We start from the raw sequence: 12,010 nt of genomic DNA, 5'->3' as shown, positions 1-12,010 counted from the left end.
AAGGGGTTTGAAACCTCTAACCCTGGCAAATTGACTGTTAAACTCATGGGTACAGTAGCAATGGCTCGGCTGCTAGTCTTGACCTTAATGGGAACTACCATCTATGAATTACATGTCTATGGTTGGTTGCGGCTGTCAGTTTGCCTGTCGCAAATTTCAAAATACAATCATACGAAATACACATTGTTTGGAAAGCAAATTATGTCATTACTAAATGTGTAATGTAATAGACGTTATTTCTTTACACACAAAAAAAACATTTGATTAATAAAATATATTGAATCAGTCGTCTTCCTTAAATGAAGGGGATGATGACAGAAAGGGAGAGTATGATGGGTATGATGATATCTGATTTAATTGGTGCTCAACCTGCAGTTCAGACACTTAATTCAGGATAAATGGAGCTAGCCCTGAGTTAGCCTTCCCCGGAGCAGGTTAGTTCTGAAGGATCCGTTGCCATAGAAACTTACCCGGCTAAAAGGTGAGCCACTTTCGTGGTACCGGTTATCCCGAGTTGAACTCAGAGTTGACCAAAGTTACCTTGCTAACTCTTCAAACCTGATTCATGGTATAGGGCTCAAATGTTTTTTGAAGGGGTAAGGGGGTGGTCTCTAGACAATTCTATCAGCCAATCAGGCTATATATGTAAATATATTCAAATATGTATCCACACGCTAACAGTCAGAATGAGCATTTCAGTGGCCCAAGGAAGCTCGGGGAAATCAATTATAATATTCATATATTAAACATTCACACACAGTGATTTATTCGGTTTATTAGTGATGATTTAAAAATAAAATGTCTGCATGGGTGCTTTAAAATAATATGTCTGCATGGGTGCTTTAAAATAATATGTCTGCATGGGTGCTTTAAAATAATATGTCTGCATGGGTGCTTTAAAATAATATGTCTGCATGGGTGCTTTAAAATAATATGTCTGCATGGGTGCTTTAAAATAATATGTCTGTATGGGTGCTTTAAAATAATATGTCTGCATGGGTGCTTTAAAATAATATGTCTGCATGGGTGCTTTAAAATAATATGTCTGCATGGGTGCTTTAAAATAATATGTCTGCATGGGTGCTTTAAAATAATATGTCTGCATGGGTGCTTTAAAATAATATGTCTGCATGGGTGCTTTAAAATAATATGTCTGCATGGGTGCCTTAAGGGTGCTTAATACAGCAGTCCTTCCGTGGTTCTGAGTGCAGAAAAGTAGAGTCAGAGTATTCTAAAGTGTGTAGGATGGGAGAGACTGGCAGGAGACTTGCAAAGGGATACAGCTAAAAAGAGAAGTTTGGTTCTCTCTCGACACAGACAGACAGGCAGAGTTGGAGACATACTCAAGCATAGCCTTTACGCCCAGTTTTTCTGACTTTTTTTAATGCTAACTCACACAAAACATAGAGGCTTGATCTGTGTGTGCAGCTGGGATGGCTCCCACCCACCCTACCACTGTGTCTGTCTGCCTGCTAGTCTGTCGGGGGAGGTCTGCAGCAACAGGAAATGTGGATTATAATTAATGGACATTTGTGTAGGGGTTGATACATTTTTCGTAAGGGAAAATCAAGTCTGAAATTTCTAAGTGGAAATTAAAGCCTTTTTAAACCTCAAATACACTACACATAAAAAATGTCCTGCATTGCAGGAATGTTCTCCTGTAAACAGGGTGATCAAATTAAGATCCTAAGAGCCAGCGCAGCCTACAGCACCGCTAACCTAGTTTAGTGCCAGACTAGGAGTCTGAGGTCACAGCAAAGCTGCGTATAAACAGAAATTAAAAGACACCAGGCGTGTTTTACGACCTCATGCCATCCTGCAATCTAGACCAAATCAAACAGGAGCTGCCAATGAATCCAACACTTTAATCTGACTAGGATCAATGCTTTGTTTCAACATTATAAACTGTAGCAGAGTAGCGATAAACTGGGCCTCAATTGCACACTGAAAGGAGGTTTACAGCAGATGCCAGTGAACAGAATATTCTCTCAGCCACTGCTGCATGGCGGTCATATCGGCATTAAGAGAATGGGGTTGAAACTGAAGTGTCAGGAAGTGAAAAAACAATGAGAGTTTATTTCGGTCCAATATTCCCCCCGAGCATGTAACAAGGCGATTATAATGTGGCTCATTGTTGAACTTGGTCTGACAGACTGACTGCGTCTGGAACCGTCCTTGCCCACAGGTTCAAGTTGACTCAAGATACAGAGGCTGCAAGGGCGAGTGGATAGTGTTTCGCTGTCTAGGGCAGGTCCCATAGCAACTATGCCAACAGCACACCAAACAGTCAATAAGCATGTTGTTTGACTTTCCCTTGTTAAACCATAGCTATAGTTAAGTCCCCTAGTCCCTCACTGATAAAAGAGCTAAGCATAATGATAATGAACCATGACTAAGCAGCAAGGCAAGTGCGTGAGCAAAACCACAGAACAAACACGTTATTGTCAACTGGCCAGGGTACTTGAGGTCAAATGACCTCAAGCTGTTAAACACGGTAAGATTATATATTTTAAGCGACTGCATGGTGGCAGAGTGATCATCCTATGGTAACTCATGAGGCCAGAGAGACCTTTTGTCATCTTAGCAGAGTCATGGAATAGGCTTTGGACATGTGACCTCCTTCCAACGAGGTCTCCAAATGACACTGCTTGACCTGACACTTTTGATGCTCTCACATCTCGGCTTATGGGCACTAATAAAATACCCTACCTCCCTCACTGTGTCTGAAGCATCAGTGCCAATGAATCATGGGCTGGCTACCTTTGAAGTAAAATAAAGGGCCATTATTGTTTCGAAGGTGATGGTCGGGGATATTTTAGAAGTGCTTCAACCCCCAAAGCCATAAAAACAGCAAAGGTAACTCATAGCGTCAACGGAGAGTGCGAGTGTGTGAACCCTGCGATAATAGGATCTATTGTGCGACAAACACTTCTCACACCGAGAGACAATGCCTTGCTGTGTCTTCCAAGTCACAACAGCCACTCTGCAAAAACGGTGGAAAATGTTTTAGGAGCTGCCCTGAGGGCTCCCGGCCGACACACCGAAAAGCACAATAGCTGTGTTCATGGTCTCTGCACGCAGGCTCTACTGCAAGACAGGGCGGCTGCAGTCTGGAGCCACGCACGCTGAGCCCAGCTGACATCAAGCCAGCCTAGAAAAAAAAAAAAACTACAGGAACAGGAGCCCTTTTCTTTCCAGCAAAGCCTTACTCTGCCCCATTTAATGTTGCTGACAGAATTAAATCTGTAAGACTCCAGCTATAAATAGCCGGCTGAGGGGACTATTTTTGGAAGGCTCTGGCTATATTTAAATGTAAAGGGAGTGGTACCCTCTTTAGACTGGGCCTTTTTAGACCAGAGGGATTTTTCAATTGACTCTTCCTTTTTTGAAGAAATTAAATCTTCCACTCAAGGTTATCCCCCCCTTCACCTCAAATGGCTACAGAGAAATGTGGCGACTCTTTTGTGTGCTGGCGAGTGCTAAATGGGGACTCAGTGCCTGTGAGGTGGCTGGGCCAGTGTAGAGCAGTAGCTCTTAATTACAGACCCACGTTAGGGGCCCCCAACCCATCTCCCCAACCTCTCCACCCCACTCCTTAACCCAACCACTCCCCACCCACCCAACTTCTCTTTATTCTGGAACCCAACATCATATTACCCTAATTCACAATCGATTGAACAACAGAGGGACATTTATTAAGGTTTGTGAGGTGAACCTTGCGGTCGTCGTGTGTGTCCTTTCTGTGACTGACGATCCTTTGTGAAGAATATACAGTTTTGCATATGGAGATAATAATATCTCAACCAACAGATGGAAGTTTCAGTTCTCAAATGGAGAAGTCATGTTGCAGCCTATGCTGTGTATTTGCATCTCATGAGCTAGTCATCCTGAATTACTTGAGTTGAGTAAAATCCTGAGTCAAGGGGAGTTTTTGTTGGCCCATGTGGGGCCTCGGGGGGGGAGGGGGGGGGGCAGCCCTCACCACATGACTCAGCGGGGATGCCCAAGGTGTCCATGTAGGTAAACCCTGCTGAAGACAGCGCTTTGCATATTCACTGAGACACAAACCTTAGATTAACAACTGTGTCTGATGGGAATTATCTGTGGGACTTTCATGCTTTATTAAGATTATAGAGCATTTGCTTACGGTATATAACCTCATGCCCTCACACACTCCCATAGGGATCCTATAACTCATTTACTATGTACCTTTTCAATTATAACGGACAAGAGGGAAGTTAGAGTCAAACCAATGGTAAGCCCAGGATCAGTTTGGGTTGTGTAGCTCATGATGGTTAAAGATAGGACTGGGGAACCATGAGCTGAACTGGAATCAGTTGTTCAAGGTGGGAAAGCAGCATGATCAGCTATCTCCCTACTGAATACCACAACAGGCCTTTTGCAGTATAATTAGGCAAACTAATGAGATAAGAATAAACAAATCAGACCTTTTGCATTTAGAATTTGAACAAATCCCCCTTTAACCATTGTAATCATATTCAGAAAAGCCCCAAAATGCTTTGTGGTTGTGTTTGTACACTGTACCCTACTGTTTACAATGTGTGTGTGTCAGTTTCTTTCTTCTTTCATCTAAATGTGTATAAAAAAAATTTTTTTTAGCACAGTCATATCTTGGGTGGTCTCGTTAAGTGTGATGTACAGTAACTGGCTTATTGCCCAGAAACATTTATTACGTTTATTCTTTGCTCCCAATCAATTATTAAAGAAACTGTTGCAAGAGGAGAAAATCATACTTGTCCTGGTCCTGTGTGGCTCAGTTGGTAAAGCATGGCTCATGCAATGCTAGGGTTGTGGGTTTGATTCCCACAGGGGACCAGTATGAAAATGTATGCTCTCACTACTGTAAGTCACTCTGAATAAGAATGGTTGAGAAAATGAAAATATACAGCACTCTATTGCAAAACCCAATAGGAAGTGAGTTGAGTACCTACATGGCCACGTATCGCTCACCTGCACAAATGCTGTAGTTCTTTTATGACCTCACCATCCCATAAACATACGCTACTTTGCCTTTTAGGGCGCCAGTTAAATAGGGAATCATGTCATAAAAAAGCCTAATAGAAAGCATGCCCACTTTCCGCTGGGCACAAGCTGGTTGAATTGTTTCAACATCATTTATCAACGTATTGTGACGTGGAATCTACTGTACAAAAGAAAATACATTGGATTTGAAAAAAGTCATAAACGTAAACTGTTGTTTTAAGGGTGACATTTCAACCGCAAGAATATGTCATCATTGTAACCAATTTTCAACATAGACAAACCTTGTATCAAAGATGTTGAATTTGTACCTTTGAAACAACGTCAGTTCTTCAACGTTACATCCACTATCAAATAAGAAACAATCGCCTGGGCAGCGCCTACTGGAGAGTTGATCTACATCTATTAATTTGGTCTTCATTACCTTGGCTGACCCATGGCTCCCCATGACAAACACAATACAATATAACTTTTGCAATATAGTAAATAGTCTATTAACTTGTTGACAAGTTATCAAATGGTATGTTGGAGTCACGTCTCCAACTAAACCAAACATCTAAGTTAAAGAATAGGATTAAGCCAGTGGCTCAGATGAAACTATCCTCCATTGTCAACCAAACACAATTCAATCATCTTTTTCTAATACAGTAAATAGCCTCAAGTTAAGGCTATCTTACTAACTAGTCTAACAGTATTTATTCACCCTTAAAATGAATAACACATCCATGGCCAAATTTTGACGTTAGCCTACTGCAGGGCTTCCCAAACTCGGTCCTGGAGACCCCAAGGGGTGCATGTTTTTTTGTTTGTTGCCCTAGCACTGCACAGCTGATTCAAATAATCAACTAATCATCAAGCTTTGATAATTTGAATCAGCTGTGTAATATTAGGGCAAAAAACAAAATGTGCACCCCTTGGGATCCCGAGAAGAGAGTTTGGGAAACGTTGGCCTACTGTAACTATGAATGTCTTCTTATCTAATCATAAAAAGTGTGCACGCAAAGGTCACATGTAACGGTTTTCTTGAGGTGAAGGAGAGGCGGACCAAAACGCAGCGTGGTTATTATTCATGTTTCTTTAATGAAGAAAACTATACATGAATAAACTAACAAAACAATAAACGTGCGAAAACCTAAACAGCCTATCTGGTGACAACAAACACAAAGACAGGAACAATCACCCACGAAACACTCAAAGAATATGGCTGCCTAAATATGGTTCCCAATCAGAGACAACGATAAACACCTGCCTCTGATTGAGAACCACTCCAGACAGCCTTAGACTATGCTAGATACCCCCACTAAGCCACAAACCCAATACCTAACAAAACCCCAAGACAAAACACACCACATAAAAAAACCATGTCACACCCTGGCCTGACCAAAGAAATAAAGAAAACACAAAATACTAAGACCAGGGCGTGACAGAACCCCCCCCCCCCCCACACACACACCTAAACCCATAGGGGAGGGTCCGGGTGGGCGTCTGTCTACGGTGGCGGCTCAGTCGCGGGACGTGGACCCCACTCCAACAAAGTCTTAGTCCATTTTCCTCGCGTCCTTAGATAGGCGACCCTCGCCGCCGACCTTGGCCTAGTAGTCCTCACCAAGGGCCCCACTGGACTGAGGGGTAGCTCGGGACTGAGGGGTAGCTCGGGACTGAGGGGTAGCACGGGACTGAGAGGAAGCTCAGCACTGAGAGGAAGCTCAGCACTGAGAGGAAGCTCAGCACTGAGAGGAAGCTCAGGCAGGTAGTTGGCTCTGGCAGATCCTGGCTGGCTGGCGGTTCCGGCAGATCCTGGCTGACTGGCAGTTCCGGCAGATCCTGGCTGACTGGCAGTTCCGGCAGATCCTGGCTGACTGGCGGATCCTGGCAGACTGGCTGCTCTGGCTGCTCCATGCTGACTGGCGGCTCTGGCTGCTCCATGCTGACTGGCGGCTCTGGCTGCTCCATGCTGACTGGCGGCTCTGGCTTCTCCATGCAGACTGGCGGCTCTGGCTTCTCCATGCAGACTGGCGGCTCTGGCTTCTCCATGCAGACTGGCGGCTCTGGCTGCTCCATGCAGACTGGCGGCTCTGGCTGCTCCATGCAGACTGGCGGCTCTGGCTGCTCCATGCAGACTGGCGGCTCTGGCTGCTCCATGCAGACTGGCTGCTCTGGCGGCTCCATGCAGACTGGCGGCTCTGGCGGCTCCATGCAGACTGGCGGCTCTGGCGGCTCCATGCAGACTGGCGGCTCTGGCGGCTCCATGCAGACTGGCGGCTCTGGCGGCTCCATGCAGACTGGCGGCTCTGGCGGCTCCATGCAGACTGGCGGCTCTGGCGGCTCCATGCAGACTGGCGGCTCTGGCGGCTCCATGCAGACTGGCGGCTCTGGCGGCTCCATGCAGACTGGCGGCTCTGGCGGCTCCTTGCAGACTGGCGGCTCCTTGCAGACTGGCAGCTCCTTGCAGACTGGCAGCTCCTTGCAGACTGGCAGCTCCTTTCAGACTGGCAGCTCCTTGCAGACTAGCAGCCCCTTGCAGACTGGCAGCCCCTCGCAGACTGGCAGCCCCTCGCAGACTGGCAGCTCCTTGCAGACTGGCAGCGCTGAACAGGCGGGAGACTCTGACAGCGCTGTAGAGGCGGAAGGTTCTGGCAGCGCTGAACAGGCGGGAGACTCCGGCAGCGCTGTAGAGGAGGAAGGCTCTGGCAGCGCTAGATAGGCGGGAGACTCCGGCAGCGCTGGAGAGGAGGAAGGCTCTGGCAGCGCTGGACAGGCGAGGCGCACTGTAGGCCTGATGCGTGGTGCTGGCACTGGTGGTACTGGGCCGAGAACACGCACAGGAAGCCTGGTGCGGGGAGCTGCCACCGGAGGGCTGATGCGTGGAGGTGGTACTGGATAGACCGGACCGTGCAGGCGCACTGGAGCTCTTGAGCACCGAGCCTGCCCAACCTTACCTGGTTGAATACTCCCGGTCGCCCTGCCAGTGCGGCGAGGTGGAATAGCCCGCACTGGGCTATGCAGGCGAACCGGAGACACCGAGCGCAAGGCTGGTGCCATGTAAGCCGGCCCAAGGAGACGCACTGGAGACCAGATGCGTAGCGCCGGCTTCATGACACTTGGCTCGATGCTTACTCTAGCCCGGCCGAAACGCGGAGCTGGTATGTACTGCACCAGGCTATGCACCCGCACTGGAGACACCGTGCGCACCACAGCATAACACGGTGCCTGCCCGGTCTCTCTAGCCCCCCGGTAAGCACAGGAAGTTGGCGTAGGTCTCCTAACTGGTGTCGCCATACTCCCTGTGGGCCCCCCCCAAGACATTTTTGGGGCTGACTTCCGGGCTTCCTTGCCAACCGTGTTCCCTCGTATCGCCAGCTCCTCTCTCCGGCTGCCTCTGCTCTCCTAAGTGCCTCCACCTGTTCCTATGGGAGGCGATCTCTTCCAGCCAGTATCTCCTCCCAAGTTTAACAACCCTCGCCGTTCAAAACGTCTTCCCATGTCCATTCCTCTTTACGCTGCTCCTGCTGCCTTTCACCACGCCGCTTGGTCCTGTTGTGGTGGGTGATTCTGTTACGGTTTTCTTGAGGTGAAGGAGAGGCAGACCAAAACGCAGCGTGGCTATTATTCATGGTTCTTTAATGAAGAAAACTATACATGAATAAACTAACAAACCAATAACTGTGAGAAAACCTAAACAGCCTATCTGGTGACAACAAACACAAAGACAGGAACAATCACCCACGAAACACTCAAAGAATATGGCTGCCTAAATATGGTTCCCAATCAGAGACAACGATAAACACCTGCCTCTGATTGAGAACCACTCCAGACAGCCATAGACTATGCTAGATACCCCCACTAAGCCACAAACCCAATACCTAACAAAACCCCAAGACAAAACACACCACATAAAAAACCCATGTCACACCCTGGCCTGACCAAAGAAATAAAGAAAACACAAAATACTAAGACCAGGGCGTGACATCACAGCTCTGTGGAGACCTTCACAATTGCAATAATAATCTGTGCAGAGTCTTGGAACAGCATTGATCACTTTCACTATGTACTTTTAATGTAATCTCAACTGCAATCCAGGTCATTCGGTTTTGCTATTAGATGAAGCAATGATAGTGATAACACATTCATTTATTGTATAAATTCCCATTTGAACTTTGTTGTGCTTTTAAATGGTTGAAAGCGTGGTGAAAACACATTTAGATGACAACTCAACCAAAAATCTGACATTGTTTTTCCATTGGAATTTGATTGTGCTTTTAGACAGTTGAAGAGCATAGTGAGCATAGTGATAACACATTGGTAATTCAACAAACCTCTGGCTGTCTTTTTGAGTGGGTGAATAAAGTTTGAAATCTCACTGATCAACGTCTCAATCAAATATTACCAACATTTCCACTTTTAAATGACATGGTGTGCCCAGTGGGTTGTGATAGGTTTCTTTCCCTAGCAACAGGAAGCTTACTGCAGAAGCCACCTCCTGATTGCCTACTGTTTTGCACTCACTGCATTATGGGTGAATTGTTTGGTTGTCATTGGTTCTCACAGTTGGAACCATTTCCTCATATTGTTCCTCTGTATTCTAATCATAAAGCCATTTTGAGAACTACATTCAACTACAATTTTGCAGGAGATGTGCAGGACATAGCACGCTAAAAAAAACTCACATCAACAATGAAAATAGATAAATGCTGTTTTGGTTTTGCTTTTGTCCTGTAACTCCAGAGGATGGAGTTGAGGTGACACTCAAAATAATCTGTGGGGTGCAGAAGTCACTGGAAGCCAGTTGGCCTCAACCTCAGGCTTCTGCGACTGAAGATAGGCCATTGTTTGCATTGCCATTTTCTTTGTCTAAAATGGCAGCCTAATTGAAAGGCACCAGTAAAACCAGGGGGAGCCCACAAAGTCATGAGGAGTGCTCGTCTGATCGCCCATCAGCCAATGTTTCAGTGAGAATCAAGGCTTTGTTTGGGTCCTCCGAATCAGAGTGGAGTTGAAAAAGACCTCAAGTGAGGCCAACCTTGATTCACACACAACACACACGCACACATTCTCTCTCTCTCTCTCTCTCTCTCTCTCTCTCTCTCTCTCTCTCTCTCTCTCTCTCTCTCTCTCTTTCTCTCTGCAGCCACAATCAGGAGTCTGTGGGGGTGTAGTGGGATAGAGTTGGGCAGGGTGGGGTTTGGGTGTACAGTGATACAGAGGCAGCCAGGCTTGGAAAGGGAGTAGTGTGTGTAGGGATTAGCAGTGTAGCTGGAAAGAAAATGCATAAGGACGTGAGTAATGTGAAAGAGACCAAGACGTTTCAGGCAGAGCCACGAGGCTCTGAATTGAGGTAGAGCTTTCTCATTGGCATCAGTGACTTAATTTGTTTAAGTGCTTGTGTGAACTGACTTTTGTATATTTTAAAGAATGAGAAATAATGAGCGCGATAGAGGGTGGAGGGGAGGAACGGCGTGACTAGCCACATAATGTACACACTTTGTCACTGAAATGTGCGTGAAGAAGAGAAAATATGCTTCTAACAGGCCTCTCCTCCCAATGAGCCACAAAACACTTCACACAAACATACTGTACACAGTCCAAGATACTTGGTGCTTTCCTCACCACAGAGAAGGCACTAACTGTCTGAGCTGTAAATGTGATCATATCCAGAGTGCTGGAGAGTGACCAAAATAACATCATGTGACCTGTACCGCTTCACTATGTCAAAAAGACTCGCTCTTCTCATTTACATCTGTGTTCTAATCTAGATGCAGTAATTCATTTTGAACTGCAGATCAAAGGCACTGGAGCGTTCCTTCTGATTTCAGTGGTCTTCCCTTACTAAGAGGACTTTCATGCCTTTAGAAGGCGGTCGTTACTCAATGTGCCCTCATGCCTTTGTCACGTGACCTGACATGATAGTGTGTGAGTCAGATGAAATACTATTTACAGCTTTACCCCCAGTGCTAAAGCCTGTAATACTTTGTTCTTAGCGGTGTCTTTGTGAAGGAGTGGATAGCTCTGGCTGGTTTCCTCTTTGGGTAAATGATCGATTCAAGGCCATTTAGTGTTCACAAGGAGAACCTGATAAAAGGTTAACTGCATGACCTTTGCAGTGTGGTTACATATTTAGTGTGCCACACACACACGGACGCACACACACACACACACATCACCAGTTTAGTTTAGTTTATTAGGATCCCCATTAGCTACTGTACATGCAGCAGCTACTATTCCTGGGGTCCACTTAAAATGTACAAATACGGTGCATTCGGAAAGCATTTCCTTTTTCCACATTTTGTTAAATTACAGGCTTATTCCCCTCATCAATCTACACACAATACCCCATAATGACAATGTGAAAAAAGGTTTTGTGTATCAACAAACAAACAAAAACGGAAATATCACATTTACATAAGTATTCAAACCCTTTGCTATGAGAGTCGAAATTGAGCTCAGGTGCATCCTGTTTCCATCGATCATCCTTGAGATGTTTCTACAACTTGATTGGAGTCCACCTGTGGTAATTTCAATTGATTGTACATGGTTTAGAAAGGTACATACCTCACTATATAAGGTCTTACAGTTTACAGTGCATGTAAGAGAAAGAACCAAGCCATGAGGTCGGAGGAATTGTCCGTAGAACTCCAAGACAGCATCATGCTGTTGAGATGTTTTTCAGCCACAAGTATTGGGAGACCAGTCAGGATCGAGGGAAAGATGAACGGAGCACAGTACAGAGAGATCCTTGATCAGAGTGCTCAGGACCTCAGACTGGGGCGAAGGTTCACGTTCCAACAGGACAACGACCCTAAGCACACAGCCAAGACAATGCAGGAGTGGCTTCGGGACAAGTCTCTGAATGTCCTTGAGTGGCCCAGCCAGAGCCTGGACTTGAACCCGATCGAACATCTCTGGAGAGACCTGAAAATATCTGTGCAGCGACACTCCTCATCCAACCTGACAGAGCTTGAGATGATCTGTAGAGAAGAAAGGGAAAAACTCCCCAAATACAGGTGTGCCA

The sequence above is a fragment of the Oncorhynchus mykiss genome, chromosome 5 (assembly GCF_057628025.1).
Source record: "Oncorhynchus mykiss isolate SJ-2025 chromosome 5, ASM5762802v1, whole genome shotgun sequence".
In the NCBI taxonomy this organism is placed as follows: domain Eukaryota; kingdom Metazoa; phylum Chordata; class Actinopteri; order Salmoniformes; family Salmonidae; genus Oncorhynchus; species Oncorhynchus mykiss.
Note: the sequence above shows the minus strand (reverse complement) of the source record.